General features: G+C 36.1%; 1 protein-coding gene across 2 annotated transcripts in view; it reads left to right on the forward strand.

Annotated features, from left to right (window-relative positions):
- Window positions 1-11,019, forward strand: part of XKR9 (XK related 9) — a 146,271-nt gene extending 135,252 nt beyond the window's left edge. Inside the window, exons 9-10 of one of the 2 annotated variants that reach the window (XM_077943794.1) lie at window positions 8,564-8,640; window positions 10,558-11,019. The gene's annotated coding sequence lies outside the window, so the exon portion shown is untranslated. Of the gene's footprint in view, window positions 1-8,563; window positions 8,881-10,557 lie in introns of those variants that run through there. The other variant, XM_077943793.1, reaches the window with a different exon arrangement.
- Window positions 11,020-15,559: the final 4,540 nt, after the last annotated feature.

A 15,559-nucleotide genomic window follows, 5' to 3' on the forward strand; every position in this document is an offset into this window, starting at 1 on the left:
GGCAATACTATTTACAATAGCTACAAAAAATAAAATACCTTGTATTTATGTAGATAAAAGATCTCTGTAAGGAAAAGTATAAAACACTGATGAATGAAATTGTAGATGACACAAACAAGTGGAAAAACATTCCATAGTCATGGATCAGAAGATTTTTTTTACATTGTATTGTATTTATTTATTTTTAATTTTTTTTAACTTTTATTTTAAGTTCAGGGTACATGTGCAGGTTTATTATATAGGTAAACTTGTGTCATGGGGATTTGTTGTACAGATTATTTCATCACCAAGGTATTAAGCCTAGTACTTATTAGTTGTTTTTTCTGATCCTCTCCCTGCTCCCATACTCCACCCTCCAATAGCCCCTGTGTGCGTTATTCCCCTCTACCTGTCCATGTGTTCTAATCATTTAGCTCCCACTTACAAGCGAGAACATGTGGTATTTGGTTTTTCTGTTCCTGCATTAGTTTGCTAAGGATAATGGCCTCCATCCATTGTCACTGCAAAGTACATGATCTCATTCTTTTATTTTATTTATTTATTTCTTTTTTGAGATGGAGTCTCGCTCTGTCACCCAAACTGGAGCGCAGTGGCGCGATCTCGGCTCACTGCAAGCTCCGCCTCCTTGGGTTCATGCCATTCTCCTGCCTCAGCCTCCGGAGTAGCTGGGACTACAGGCACCCGCCACCATGCTTGGCTAATTTTTTTTGCATTTTTAGTAGCGTCAGGGTTTCACCGTGTTAGCTAGGATGGTCTCGATCTCCTGACCTTGTGATCTGCCCACGTCGGCCTCCCAGAGTGCTGGGATTACACACATGAGCTACCATGCCCCACCCTCACTCTTTTTTATGGTTTTTTATTTTATGGTATATGTGCACCACATTTTCTTTATCCAGTCTATCATTGATGGGCATTTAAGTTGATTCCATGTCTTTGCCATTATGAATAGTGCTGCAATGTGCATACAGGTGCATGTGTCTTTATAATAGAATAATTTATATTTCTTTGGGTATATACCCAGTAATGGGATTGCTGGGTAGAATGGTATTCTACCTGGGAGGCAGAGGTTGCCATGAGCCGAGATTGTGCCATTGCACTCCAGCCGGGGAGACAAGAGCGAAACTCTATCTAAACAAACAAACAAACAAACAAATAAAAATAAAACAGACACATAGATAAATGGAGAATAGAGAACCCAGAAATAAAGCCACATATTTTCACCCAACTAATCTTTGACAAAATCAGCAAGCGCATACAGGGTTGAAAGGAAAACCTTTTCAATAAATGGTGCTGGGAAAACTGGACAGTAGGTGGGAAGTTAAATTAGTACAACCTTTATGGAAAACAGTATGGAGATTTCTGAAGGAACTAAAAATAGAAATATCATTTGATCCAGCAATCCCATAGCTATCTGCCTAAAGGAAATGAAATTATTATATGAAAAATATATCTGGTTCCGTATGTTTATAGCAGCACAATTCTCAATAACAAAGATACGGAGTCAACCTAAGTGTTCATCAACGGAAGATTGACTAAAGAAAATGTGGTATTACCATGAGATACTATATAAAACAAACATCACCAAGGCATATAGTCACCAGACAATCCAAAGTCAATGCTAAAGAAAAAAATCTTAAAGATAGCTAGAGAAAAAGGTCAAATCATATACAAAGTGAAGCCCATTAAGTTAACGGCGGATTTCTCAACAGAATCCTTACAAGCCTGAAGAGATTGGACCAGATGTAAAAATTCTCATCATAATATTAGCAAACCAAACCCGTTAGCACATCAAAAAGTTAGTTCACCATGATTGAATAGGCTTCATTCCTGGGATGCAAGGTTGGTTCAAAATGTGCAAATCAATAATTGTGATTCACCACATAAACAGAATTAAAAACAACATCCATATGATCATCTCAATATATGCAGAAAAAGCTTTTAATAAAATCCAACATTCTTTAATGATAAAAACTGCCAACTAACTGGGCATTGAAGGAACATATCTCACAATAATAAGAGGCATCTATGACAACCCAAAGCCAACATCAAGAGAAAGAGAAGAGAATGATATGATTTTGTATCTAGAAAACCCTAAAGACTCCACAAAAATTCTTATCTTTGATAAATGAATTTGATAGCATAGTACTGGAAGTTCTAGCCAGAACAACCAGGTAAGGAAAAGAAATAAAAGGCATACTCATAGGAAAAGAAGTCAAGTTATCTCTTTGCTGACAGTGTGATTCTATATGTATAAAACATAAAAATTTCACCAAAAGCCTCCTAGAACTGATAAATGACTTCAGTAAACTTCCAAGATGCAAAGTGAATGCATAACAATTAGTAATATTTCTATGTACCAACAATGTTCAAGTTGAGTGCCAAATCAAGAATGTAATTCTATTTACAATAGTCACACAAAGAAATAAAATACCCAGGAATACATCTAACCAGGAAGTTCAAATATCTCTACAAGGAGAACTACAAAACACTGCTGAAAGAAATCACAGATAATACAAACAAATGGAAAACCATTTCATGCTCATGGATTGGAAGAATCAATATCATTAAAATGACCCTACTACCCAAAGCAATCTATAGATTCAACACTGTTTCTATCAAACTACCAATGTCATTTTTTCACAGAAGTGGAAAACAAAATTCTAAAATTCATATGGACCCCCAAAAAAGCCCCAATAGCCAAAACAGCCCTAAGCAAAAAGAACAAAGCTGGAGGTATCACATTACCAGATTTCAAATGATACTACAAGTGTACAGTATGCTACTGGTTAAAAAACAGTTATCTAGACCAATAGAACAGAAAAGAGAACCCAAAAATAAAGCTGTACCCCTACAACCACCTGATCTCTGACAAAGTTGACAAAAAGAAGCAATAGGGAAAACACTCCATGTTCAATAATCGGTGCTGTTATAACTGGCTAGCCATAAGCAGAAGAATGACACTGGACCTCTATCTTTCACCATATACAAAAATTAACTCAAGATGGCTTAAAGGTTTAGATGTAAAACCTCAAACTATAAGCATTCTAGAAGAAAACCTATGAAATACCATTCTGGGTATCAGCCTGGGCTAAGGATTTATGACAATCCTCAAGAGTAACTGCAGCAAGAACAAATTTGACAATGGTACATAGTTAAACTGAAGGGCTTCTGTACAGCAAAGGAAACTATCAAAAGAGTGTGTGTTTTTTTAAGTTTCCACGTCATTATCTCTTTTATCATTCTTGAAGTTTTAGGTTAAATTCTTATAAAGTTCTTCCCTGGTCATCCCATCTAATTATCATTCACCACCCAGGCAGTCTTATTTCCCATTACAGTGCTTTATTTTTTTATGTATCTCCTGCAGCACTTCTCTTAGCTTATACTTACATTTGATGTTTACTTATTTACCTGTTTATTGACTATCTTTTGCTTAGATTCTAAGCTTTGTGAGTGTAAATATTATGACTTTTATTTATTATAATATAACTAACACTTAAACTATGACTGTTTACCACCAAATAACTAGTGCCTGGCATTATTTGTTAAATGAATGAGTAAATGAATACATCTGAGCGTCCTTAAGGATTCTTGATAAATCTATGAAATCTGGGGGCAGGTGGACACATGTATTCTTAGTATAGTATTATACATTATTTTTACTGGGTTGTGCAGAATACATTTGATGGTTTGGGAATTTTGTTTGTGTTAAATTGCTATAGAGAAGTGTAACTAGGGGTTGAGTAGTCTTAGAGACTGTGCCATTTTTACATACTTCTGCTAAGTCATTATTAGGGAATTGGGTTGCACACTGGCCTATTTACAGTGTGGTTGCAGTTTGGCAAGACCAAGTCCATGGCTAGTCATCTGGGTCTCAGGTCTTTCTTTAGCTCTGGAACAGTGAGACAAAAGCACTCCTGTCTTTCTAAAGCTGATGAAGAACAGACTTCTTCCCTGGAAAAGGGCCGAATAGTAATGTGCCTCTAAGGACTGCACTGAGTAAACCTTTAGAGCAAGGTGCAGTCAAAGGTGGTTAAAATCACACCATTTCATAACACTGTTTACAGGCAAAGACATACACCAGGAAGCTGCAAAGAAAGAGAGCTGGCTGCACAAGGAACAGCAGCTTGGATCTGTTCTTTCACCCCTTGAGCTGTTTGTTTAGCACTGCATGGAAACAGATTTCCTGGTTTGTCTGTTAATCCTTCAGCTTCCCCTTTGTGTCTAACTTATTGATAAGATGCCTGCGTATGTCTTTCAGTTTTCCACCTTGAGCTTTAAAGTTGAAATGACACTCCTGTTTCTCTACTGCTTCCTTGAAAGAAAAGATTTAGTGATATTTCAGGAAAATGGAGTAAAAGAGAATCATACCTCTTAGAAGTTTCCAGCATGTTACTAACATATAAAAATTTCCATTCTCTCCTTGAGGGATGAGGCTGTGTTTCCATCAATGTGTCCACTAGTGTTTCAGTATTCAGTCTTTTCTGAGTGGTGATGAAAAGACTGTTGTTCTTGGAATTTAAAGCAGGATTAAAATTATGACTCTATCACTTAACAATTTGAGGACTTCAGGCAAGTCACTTAATATCTCTGAGCCTCAATTTCCTTATATAAAATAGAAATAACAGCTATTTTGACCTATAGGGTTATTTTGAGAATCAAGTAGAAGAATGGATGTGAAGATACTTTGTATTCTGGAAAGCTCTTTGCAAATGTAAAGTAACATTTTCCTTGCCAAGGGTTTTCTCTCCCTTTCTGTAAAGAAAAGGTTGACATTTTCAAACCATTAGTTAATCATTCCTCTAGGGCCACACCTGTTTGCAGACAGAACAGGTGTGAGGCTCTATGTTGAGATTTGGACCAAAGACGAGAAGAAACTCTAGAGTCTTTTAAGTGAATTTTAAGCATGACAGCCTTCAAAAAGAGGAAAGCTGGCTCATATAAAACATTTTTCCTTGTCATAGCTCCTCTAGCAAGGCCCCTTTGGAAGTACAAACTTCGATGGAAAGCATGCTACTTCAAAATGTTCAGAGCATGCTACTCCAAAATGCCATATTGGCATTTGAGAAAACAATGAAAGCAGGAAGGTCATTCTCTGACCTTCTGCTGTCCGTCACTCCTGAAGCAGGTCATAAGACCCTCATTCTAGAAGTATCCTTCCTATGCCCAGAAAAAAAAAACATTCTTACCTCTAAGGATGGTAAGAAACACAGAGAAGAATCTGAACCCATAGGGCTTGCTAAGTTCCTCTCAGTTTATTAATATTAGATTATACCCTTTTGTCTGATCATACTTCTTGTGTTAGTCTGTTTTGCATTGCTATAAAGGAATACCTGAAGATAGGTAATTTATAAAGAAAGGAGGTTTATTTGGATCATCATTCTGCAAACTGTACAAGAAACCTGGAGCCAGCATCTGCTTCTGGTGAGGGTCTGGGGAAGCTTACAATGTTGAAAGGCAAAGACATAGCAGACATATTATATAATGATAGAGCAAGAGGGGAAGAGGTGCCAGGCTCTTTTTAATAACCAGCTTGTATTAGTTCATTTTCATACTGCTATAAAGACTGCTCGAGGCTGGGTAATTTATGTGTGGAAAGGAAAGAGGTTTAATTGACTCACAGTTCAACATGGCTGGGGAGGCCTTAGGAAACTTAAATTCATGGCAGAAAGCAAAGGGAAGCAAGGCAACTTCTTCACAAGGTGGCAGGAAAGAGAAGTGCCAAGAGTTAAGGGGGATGAGCCCCTTATAAAACCATCATATCTCATGAGATCTCGCTCATTATCACATGAAGAGCATGGGGGAAACCATTTATGTCCACCCAATCTCTTTCTTGACATGTGGGGATTATGGGGATTATAATTCATGATGATATTTGGGTGGGGACACAAAGCCTAACCACATCGTTTTGCCTCTCTTCCCTCCCAAATCTCATGTCCCTTTCACATTTTAAAACCAATTATGCATTCCCAACAGTCCCCCTAAGTCTTAGTTAATTCCAGCATTACCCCAAAAAGTCCAAGTGCAAAGTCTCATTTGAGACAAAGCAAGTCCCTTCTGTCTATGAACCTGTAAAATCAAAAGCAAGTTTTTTACTTCCTAGATACAATAAGGGTACAGGCATTGGGTAAATATACCCATTACAAATGGGAGAAATTGACCAAAACAAAGGGGCTACAGGTCCCATGCAAGTCTGAAATCCAATAGGGCAGTCCAATCTTAAAGCTCCAAAATGATCTCCTTTGACTCTATGTCTCACATCCAGGTCACACTGATGCAAGAGGTGGGCTGCCATGGTCTTGAGCAGCTCCACCCCTGTGACTTTCCAGGATAAAGCCCCTGTCCTGGCTGCTTTCACAGGCTGGCATTGAGTGTCTGCAGCTTTTGTAGGTGCACAGTGCAAGCTGTTTGTGGATCTACAATTCTGGGGTCTGGAGGATGGTGACTCTCTTCTTACAGCTCCACTAGGCAGTTCCCCAGCAGGGACTCTGTGTGAGGGCTCTGACCCCACATTTCCCTTCTGCACTACCCTAGCAGAGGTTCTCCATGAGGGCCCCACCCCTGCAGCAAACTTCTGCCTGGACATCCAGGCATTTCCATACATCCTCTGAAATCTAGGTGGAGGTTTCCAAACCTCAATTCCTGACTTCTGTGTGCCTTCAGAATCTACATCACATGTAAACTGACAAGGCCCGGGGCTTGCATCCTCTGAAGCAATGACCTGAGCTGTAAATTGGCCCTTTTTAAGCCACGGTTGGGATGCAGAGCACCACATCTCATCTTGAGACTTCACAAAACATAAGGCCCTGGGTCCTACCCACGAAACCATTTTTTCTTCCTAGGCCTCTGGGCCTGTGATGGGAGAGGCTGCCATGAAGGTCTCTGATATGCCTTGGAGACATTTTCCCCATTATCTTGGTGATTAACATTTGATTCCTCATTACTTATGCAAATTTTTGCAGTAGGTTTGAATGTCTCCTCAGAAAATGGAGTTTTCTTTTCTATTGCATCATCAGGCTGCAAATTTTCCAAACTTTTATGTACTTCTTCTCTTTTAAACATAAGCTTCAATTCCTTTATAGATATACTTGCAGGAATATTATTTTTATTAAAAGAGGCCATAGATGCATTAATTTAATAGAACTAACCCATTACTTGATTGTAGAGGAAAATAGAAGCACCTTCATACATATCAACGTGATTAAAAGTCAGTTTAATTTGTTATATTGCCTAACATTTATTTTTCTATCCAGGCAATAATTTGATTAAAAGCAATCCTATTTTTCTGGTCTTAAAATTCATCAGGATAGTTTTAGGGGTTTAATTAGAGATTTTATTCATTTATCATAATTGTCATGGAAGAAGACCTTGTCAAAAATAATTTCAGATAGTTTGGGAAAAACAGGAATATACGTGGTCATGAGTAATACATGTGGTCAAGCAGAAGATGAAGGACTTTTTTTTCTTTGTATCTGAATCTGCTAATTTCCTAAAAGTATTACTCTACTTATATTTACCTCAAAACATAGAAATATAAATTATGAATTATGTGTTTATAACATAATTATAAATAACATAATTTATATTACAAAGGAGAAAGAGTAATAGGTTCAGATTTGCAGTGGGGATATCAGTTAGATAATCACTTTAACTTAGTGACTGCCCAGGATATTTAGTGAAAGTTGATTCTGTGTGAGAAGTTTAGCTTTAGCAGCAAGCATGACTTGTTTCCTTCCATCCCTGCCCCCAAACCCAGATTTTTAAGACTTTACCTACTTGGAAATGCAAACAGAGCAGTCTCTTCCCCTACTGAGAGGGCCAAGTTCCTGAAAAACTCTAAGCAAATTCATAGGTAAAGAATACAAGACATTATCAGATAAACAGACACTGAAGTTTTAGAAACACCTAAGAGTTCTTATAAATAATCTTAAAGTCAAGAATATAAAACACCAAATACAGTGCGTAACATTTCATCCATTTGATATTAATAATAATACATACTTTATAATTAATTTCCACCTATCAGTCAGTGCATGTTGCTTATAAAATTTTCAGGAATCTCTGTCTGCTAGAGTTTCAAGGAGATAGAAAAAGTGTTCAGTTTGCCTTCTAAGAGATAACACATACATGAAGAGATGATATCTTTTGTGTCTGAATGCCTTAATGGTCCACAGTTGTTGACTTTGTCTCCAGATTCCACTGTGGTCCCACAAATATATCATAACTTAGATATCTGACATTGATCTAGTTTTGAGTATTCTTTATTTTACATATTTGGCATCACTAAGTAGTTAGTTCCTAAATTATATCCTCAACCCAAGATTCTATAACTATGGCTCTGATCACTACAATTTGCATAAAATCACAACACCACAGCTCTTAAGTATAACTCAACTTCCTCCCCACTCACAGAAGTAGAAGTGTAATTCCAACACTCAAGGTTACTTTTCCTCAGCCTTTCTATCTCTGGAGAGGGTCCAATGCAAACATTTCTATTGCTGCTCTGCGATACACTCTATCTTTTCTATTACCAACTACTACTTCTTTTTCTACTTATCTCTCATAGGAATGACATACAATTTATCTTCAAGAACTGAAATTCACATGATTGCTGAAAAAGTATGCAGGAGATTAGAACTTTTGGTAAGAGAAAATTGCTATTGGAAAAAGATTCTTGTACTCAGGTAAAGGTAATGGGTTTAGTATTTTTTAATGTTTTCGTATCTCAACGAGGTGAGTTTATGAGATTGTCTCCTGAGAGATGGCCAAGGGGTCAGAGTGGCAGAATCAAGAGGAACCAGAAGACTCATGTCCTTGATCAAGTGGACAGGGGACTATACAGAAACTTTGAGGAGAGTTCTGAAGGAAAGGCACTAGCAACACTGAGAATAAACTGTCCATTTCACTGTTTTACCTAAAGTAGAAATAAAGTCTCTATTCTCAAAGAACTTGAAATCTAGTTTTTGTAGCAAGAATTTCTTGTGGTGGGATTGTGAATCACTGGAATATATTACCAAAGCAATTTGTAGTCTTTTGAGAATTTTTCAGTGGAAAAGTTTGATTACAGTACTTTCTGGGGTGGACTGGCTTAACTATAATACTGTGCTATATACTTTGATTCTGAGATAGTGACTGGGGAAATACATTAGGCAAAAGCAGACTATTTTCAGCATTTGGTTAACTTTATCCTCTGTTTTACCTGTTTTAAATGTTAGCTTGGTGCATAGTAAGTAAACAATACTTGTAAGTTATTTTTAGCAGAATTATGAACACAATTATTGTTTTTAATCAAGAATTTTTCTGTAGTATAAGTTAAGGCCTATGTTTGCTATTTCCCTTCTTTTCATTAGGTCTGTTCTTTATTCATGATTAACCCTTCTTATTTAGCTCTCTTTATTTCCTGGCCTAATAATCCTAGTCCTAAATTTTCTCATACCACCTTGAGCAAGATGCCTTTTACTACTTCAGGAGGTCAGTAGACCCAAGGAATAGGTCAATGCAAGAGACTTAACAGGAACAATGTAGAGTGGATAATCTTACATTAAGACGATCATATCTTCTTGCCAACTTTTACCTACTGAGGAATTAAGAGAAGTTAAACACTAGGTCTAACAGAAGTTACATTTTTCTCTCTTTCTGTCTCTCAAAAATTCTATGGAGGAGCCATGACAGACATTTTTACCCTAGGATCATTGGGAAGGGCAAAAAATAGTGTCTAGTGAACACCTATATTACATGAAGCAAGCTATTTTATAGTTTTTTTTTTTCTGAATTGTGGTATATGGTCTTAGATTTTGGTGGACTCAATCTAAATGAAAGCACTTCCTGAGAGACGGATCCCAGATATAAGAACTTATTAGGGCAACAAATACTAAGTAGTGGTATTAATAAAGAAGTTAGTAATAATATCAAAGATAGCCTTTAAGATCTTGATGTTTTCTCAATCCTGAAAGTCATGTTAAAATGTTCAGTGTAGTTTCAATGGTAAGACTATTTTACTTTAAGCCAAATCAAGTTTCACATTCATTATGATTCTCTGGTTCTTTGTGTGGACTCTCTGAAACATGGAGGTCTGATCTTTGAAGTTTTTCTACAAGTTCTCTTTCCTCTGTTTGAGTTATTTGGTGAATGATAAATTGTAATTTGTAGCCCATTCCCTGCCTGTATCCCCCTGCACTCCACCTACTGATCATATACTTAGACTTGATTCTTTCCACTGGAGTTTTCAGTTGGACTTGATAGATTTTTCTTGTCCTTACTTCATTGAGTGACCTGCTCAGGTATCTTGGAAAATTTGTTGGCATGAATTCTCCTCTGAGTCCCATTGCTTATTTCCTCCTCTTATGCCTTCCTTCATAGCTTTCTTAGATATTATACAATATTTTGAACACATACAGTTCTCTGACAGAATCAATCATTACTCAATACCCAGTGAATTCACTTATTACTCATACAATTCTCTTGAAGAATCCTGACAAGTTACTGTATCTTCAAAAAATTATCTTTGTGTTCTAGTTAAAAGGACATTTCCTTGAATGATTGCCTTACTTCTCTCTTCAGCTCCTGGAAGCACCAAGTTCTTGGGGTTATTTCATGGGACCACCCTGAAGAGCTTCTTTTAACTCAAGGCCAGTCACTTCTATGCTTCCTAAATTGTAGTCATGTCTGTGAATGTCATTGCTGTCATCTAGAATTTTAATAGATAAGCCATGGGGAAATCTATTAGACACCTGGATACTTAAAAATCCTTTGAAAATTGATCATTCATTTGTGGGATCTATGGACACGGTCTATTAACTTCCTAACTTCCTTCCTTTTTCCTCTACCCCTGCAACACAATGCCAAAAAATGGAATTTTCTGCAAAGAGATTTAAAAAATAAACTATACTTCTTTCAGAATGGTCCAATTTCCTCTTAGGGTCATATAAGATATATACTTATAATTTATTTTGTAATTGATTTTAAATAAGGGTACGTAGAATAAACTAACTCAAAGAAAAATTAGACTTAGAGACCTCAGAATAGTAGATAAATCCATGTTAATAAAAGTGAGGGTTTTTTTACTCACTTTATTTTGGGTCTTTGTTTTCCAAGGGAAGAATTTATTGGCTATGTGTTGGGCCAAAGCATTTGTATTGCAAATTCTCAGATACTGAATTTTAACTTGGGTTTCAAAAGTTTTGACTGGTTAACAGTATAGCCTCCCAAGTATGGACTGCAAAAATCAGGAGATGAAATTTGAACTAATCAGTTTTGTGGCATATCAGAAGCTTTGTAAGAGGTCTATTTACCTGTTTTCTATTATTAGCAAAAACAAACATTGACTTCTTTTGGTTTGTTCTACCGATTTGTTTTTTATTCTTCAGCATCCTTCATCAAATAACATAATTAGATAACTTAATTTTTGACTTTTTGATGGAAGACATCAGTTTAGTCTAATGAAATCCAGACAAAATGGTTTAAATGGTTCTTTTATTTAAATTATAAGAATTTCAGAGGCATGGAAATTTGCCATTTTCTACCCAGATAAAATTATTTATGTTGATTTATATTACTTCCTTTAAGAATTGTAGTAGCTTGGCCTGGGTGACTTTTCAGACTTTCCATTTCCCAAATACAGAAGATCTTTTTCTGTTACAGTTAATTTGAGAAACTCTTCACTGTAAGTGTAATATCCCTGTCCCATTCCCAAATGTTGTCTGTGTAGAAATGGAGCTTAGCTGTTTAATACGTTGATATAGGTAATGATGAACGCATTTTAAAATAAAAATTCTCTGCTCTCAATATATTATTACAAATTAATAAACTGATTTGTAATATACATTCATATTCTATTCTAAGTGTAGTTTAAAAAGAAAAATAATTCCTTGAAGTTATGTTTGAAGACCATTTTTTAAAAAAGGTTAACAAGTAAAAAAATGCAGGCTACAGGCTCATAACTTGTAGCTTCTTTAATGGTCCTTCAACTTTTAAAATTTGTTGTACATAAAGACGGTGCTAATCTGATTAGTAACTGTGATTGAGTAAATCTACTGTAAAAATGGACTGTGTTCTGGTTTTTAACATGATACCATGAAGTCACTTGAGAACTGCCTCTGTAGAACATAAAAGTCTCTTTGATGGAATATTTATTCCATGATTAAAAGCTATATTTATAAATATAATGTTATATGTATATACACATGCATACACACACACACACACATATATGTGTACATGTGATTTGTGTTGTTTATTTTCATAATTATAAAATGTAGTTCCTAGAAAACTGATGAGTAGGGAAGAAAAACAGTATGACACAAACATCAAGTATAGATGTGGTTACCAAAAGTTAAGACCCAAAGCTTCCACCCTGTCCTTCTCTTGCCTCCAGACATACATACAGAAAGAAGAGAGAGACTATGAGACTGTTGTGTGTAGGCATTTTACATACGGTAATTAGAAGAAGAAGAGAAAGTTTGGAAAGCTTTGTGATGTTGAAAAAAATCTGTTAATTCTATTGAGAGACCTTGGAAATATTTCTCAAGACATCTCTCTGGCCTGTAGCATATTTTTGTATGTCACTTTAACAGTCACAGATACTCCCTTTAAAGCAGAGAAGTTCATTCCTTGGCACACACATACACTGCAATTAGACTTTTTGCAAAATACCAAAAATTTCTGGCAGTTTAAGTAAAGTCCAAAGAAATGTCAGCACTGCTTATGAATGTATTTATTGGGAAAAAAGGGGTCATTTTCAAATTGTTAATATGTATGAAAATATACTAAGAAAGAAAAAGTTTTAACCAAGTAAAATAAAAATTGCTTAATTTACAGTTTATGTGGAATTTAAATGGAACTTTCCATTTTTATCACTAGTAGATATCTGTTAAAATTTTAAATTAGATGATCTCATGTTAATATATTTTTAATCTATCCAGTGAACACCTTATTTATAAATAAAATCAGTTTGGGCTTTTATAATGCTTTTTGCACAAGAATTTCATTATTAACAGTGTCATAAAATATGAGTGTGGGCATCATGTAAGACACATTATAATAGATGAGATGGAAGCAATTGAGTGAACGAAGTTAGAGTTTTGTTTCAACTTGGCTGCTTGGCGTTTTTCTTTAGTTTCATGGAAAATTTTGAAAGCATCAACCACGTTTGTTGCCCTTTTAAGGGTTTCAAACAGCACACTGTTTGGTTTGTAGAGGAGTGCCCTATCTTCAAAGATGAAGGTTAACGAAAGTCTTCAAATAGGCCTATATTATATGATTTAAATAGTAGGTCCCATGTAAACTTAGATTTTAGATGTATGATTTAACTGTTGGCATGGAGAATGGGACAAGAGCTTCCAAGGTTTAGGTGGGGTTAGTGGGTTGAACACCTAGACATTCAGTGTAATGTATAAGAAAGACTGGTGGGGGCTGGGCGCAGTGGCTCACGCCTGTAATCCCGGCACTTTGGGAGCCTGAGGCAGGCGGATCACGAAGTCAGGAGTTTGAGGCCAGCCTGATCAACATGGTGAAACCCTGCCTCTCCTAAAAATACAAAAATTAGCCGGGTGTGGTGGCCCGTGCCTGTAATCCCAGCTACTCGGGAGGTTGAGGCAGTAGAATCGCTTGAACCCAGGAGGTGGAGGTTGCAGTGAGCCAAGATCGCCATTGTACTCCAGCAGCCTGGGTGACAGAGCAAGACTATGTCTCAAAAAAAAAAAAAAAAAAAAAAAAAAAAAAAAAAGAAAGAAAGAAAGAAAGACTGGTGGGAAGAAAAGAGTGCATAGGAAAGCAGAGACTAAAGGTTAAGTTATCCCAAACTATATTATCCATTGGGTCATTAATAGTCCTGAGAGTAGTCAAGTCCCATTCTAAGGTCTTTATATGCATTAATTTTTCCACCTCTACCTGTTACTCTCCTAATAATTTTCAGTTACTTTTAGAAGAATTTAAACTATGTTAATTGCCAAAGAAATTCAGTGTTTTTCTCCAAAAACGGAAATTCTCCTGTTGAGAGTAATGATAACATTTACCAACAAAATAAGTGGCCCATATGATGTTTCTTTGGCCTTTATTGTCATATAGGCTTTTGTTGCAGTTTATCTTTTAAATCAAAAGAGTGGACTTTGTTGTCCAAGTGCCTGAACTCAAATCCAAACTTCTGTGCTTACCAAATGTGTGACATTTTGTGAATTAATCTTTCTCTGCCTCAGTTTCTTATTTGAGATAAGAAAAATAACAGGACTTCTATATAGGGTAAACAGGAAAATATAAGTAAGTTAAAACAATGAACACCTAGGCTGGCTATGACTATTATTGTTGCTATTATATACTTTTATTTCCATGAACTCCTGGAAGTTTTCAGGACTTACCTCTGGCGTAGGAGGTAGAATTTCTGGACCAAGGGTTTGACTATTTTTAAAGCCTTTTAACATGTGTTATTGAACTGGTTTTCTAAAAAGACTTTACCAATTTATGTTCCCAAAGAAACTACAAAAGTTCCTATTTCACCTGAAATAGGAATTCTATTATTGCCATTTTGAATCTTTTCTAACTAATGCCTAAATGTGATACCACACTAGGGCTTTAATTTTTATTTTTTTGATGATTAAATAAGTTGATTTCTTCTTATGAGTTTATTTATTTATCAAAGTGCTAATGTTCCTGTCCTATTTTTCTTTGAAGTGTTATTGTTTTGCTCATCTAATTTTATGAAGCCTCTATTTATTAAGAATACTAATCTTTGTCATACTAGTTATAAATATTTCTTCCTTTTAATTTTAGATTTCTTATGTACAGAAATTTTAAAAGCATATGTAGTGAAATTTGTTGATCTGTTTTCTTTGTGATTTCTTTCACCAAAAAGCTGCCTTTCCTAAGATTTATAAAACTTACTGCTGGTTCTAAGTCCTGATTAATGTAGTGAAGAGAATTGTTTACTCATCAGTTTCAAGGACTTGGTGTCATTTGTGTGAACCTAAGGAGTCACTTACAGGCTAGGTGCCACAGCTCATGTCTGTAATCTCAACATTTTGAGAATCCAAGGTGGGAGGATCCCTTGAGCCAAAGAGTTCGAGACCAGCCTGGTCAGCATGGCAAAACCTTGTCTTTACAAAAAAATAAGAAATATCAGCTGAGAGTAGTAGCAGGTGCCTGTAGTCTCAGCTACTCTGGAGACTGAGGTGGGAAGACCACTTGGGCCTGGGAGGTCAAGGCTGCAATGTGTGGTGATTGTGCCACTGCATTCCAGCCTGGGCGACAGAGCGCTCTGTCTCCAGGGGGAAAAAATTAGTCACTTACTCTTACTGTAAATAAAATTTATCATCAAATGTCATTTCCACTAAATATAAATTCTTAAACCAATTAGGTCCCCAGTATCTGCAGATAGAGCATACTATAGTTTACAAAACACTTCTAACATGCATTCCGTAATTTTGTTTCACGTCTCACAATTACCTTATGAAGTAATGAAAGAAAGAGATGGGGATTATTATTGACTTCTTACAAACAACCAAATCTCAGAAAAAGTATGGCTTTTCTAAGGATATACAACTAGTAAATTGCAGAGTTTGGACATGAACCC

Source organism: Macaca mulatta, chromosome 8, assembly GCF_049350105.2.
Source record: "Macaca mulatta isolate MMU2019108-1 chromosome 8, T2T-MMU8v2.0, whole genome shotgun sequence".
Taxonomy (NCBI): Eukaryota; Metazoa; Chordata; class Mammalia; order Primates; family Cercopithecidae; genus Macaca; species Macaca mulatta.